General features: G+C 23.7%; 1 long non-coding RNA gene across 1 annotated transcript; it reads left to right on the forward strand.

Annotated features, from left to right (window-relative positions):
- The first annotated feature begins 421 nt into the window (after positions 1–421).
- On the forward strand, positions 422–1047 carry LOC114187862 (uncharacterized). Its single transcript, XR_003605357.2, has 2 exons — positions 422–529; positions 839–1047. It is a non-coding gene; the product is annotated as an uncharacterized LOC114187862 (long non-coding RNA).
- Positions 1048–1673: the final 626 nt, after the last annotated feature.

Genomic DNA, 1673 nt, shown 5'->3' on the forward strand with positions numbered 1-1673 from the left:
ATTAATATTGAAGTAGTAAAAATACGGGTACAAATATGAATACGAGATTATATCCATTACCCGATAAGAATGAGGATGAAACAAAAGTTTGTTGCATGTTGAGTTTAGATATAAAGATATAGATAAATTTTTTTCTATGAGGATGAGTATGAGATAACAAAACTTGTTCCCGTCTCGTTGTTATTTATATGTTAGTAAAGAACCGTAATACATATATTATATTTACGTAATTAATTTTGTTTAATACAATTATGAAATGTTTTAATTAATAGAATAGTTATATTAATCTGCATGTCATGATAAAGGATGTAATCAATAAAACTTTTTAAATAATCAACTTTAACGTATATATTTGTGTCTCAGAATTTAAGGTACTTTATTGTTACAATGGTTGTCATTATTATTTTATTATTATCATCATTATAAATAATCTTCATAGAGACAACTCTGTAATTTGAAAATTCAATGACAAGAGTTTCAGTGTTGTTTCCTTGCGTCCTGGTTTTATTTCTTGTAGTATTTGCATCAGGTATCTTCCACTCATTTTCTTTATACAATTATCTGTATTTTTTATTTATTAAGAATTTATGTACGAATCTAAATTTTACTGAATAAAACAGAAAACTAATATTATATAAAAAAATTTATAATCTTTTAATTTTAAGATTTTATATCAGAAGGGACGTATGATAAAAATTAAATAAAAATGTGATTGATGGGAGTTTTGTGAAAAAAATAATGGATAAAACACCAATTTGATTCAGAAAAATGATGAGATCCTTATTATTTTTACTATTTGTATAATTACTAATTGGAGGAAGATGAGAAATTTGTGTAGGTATGGTGAATGGTTGTAACTACCCATGCCATGGCCCACATGATCCTTGTGGTAATCTGCACTGTCCTGGTTGCGTAAAGCAATGCGTGAAGTCATGCTGCCTTTGTAATTGCAATGGAAATGAAACACCAGAAATAAACATGTAAACATTTAATGTCTTTGATGTGAGATTTATGAGTAATAAATAAGAGAAGTTTAATTCTACTTCATCCGTTGCATTTCATATAACTCATTCTCAAACTGAACTAAAACAAATATATTTTTCCTCTAATAATCTCATACTGCTTATAAATTAATCATAATAACAATAATAATAGTAAATATGTTACTTAAAACATTTATTTTCATTTCAACGACTCTTTTGTTTCGTTAATTTTTTTTATTATATATATATATATATATATATTTTATATTTGAATTTTTTTTTAAATCTCTAAGGTATTTTTCATTTATCATATCCTTAATCATACATTTCGTTTGTGCGATTTCTTTCAATAGTTTCTCAAATTATTTCTAAGACACACATTTGTTAATTTTTTTTATATTTTTATTTGTTGTTTATTTTTATCATGTAGAATACTATTTTGATATATTTTCTAATTTTTTTTTCTGACTCATTGTCAATCATACTGTAATTTTTTCACTATAATTGTATAAAAAAAATTATTTATTATAATATAAAAATTTAATGTAATTACCATGAATATTTTTTTATCACCATCCAACATATATTAGAGTTCAGAAGATACAAGATCTATGTTAAAATTTTATTATTATGTTTATTATTTGTTCTTTGCGTCATTTTGATCAAGGATGGATCAAGTGATGTATTATT

This window comes from Vigna unguiculata, chromosome 6 (genome assembly GCF_037176805.1).
Source record: "Vigna unguiculata cultivar grain cowpea cultivar isolate G323 ecotype 2 chromosome 6, ASM3717680v1, whole genome shotgun sequence".
Taxonomy (NCBI): Eukaryota; Viridiplantae; Streptophyta; class Magnoliopsida; order Fabales; family Fabaceae; genus Vigna; species Vigna unguiculata.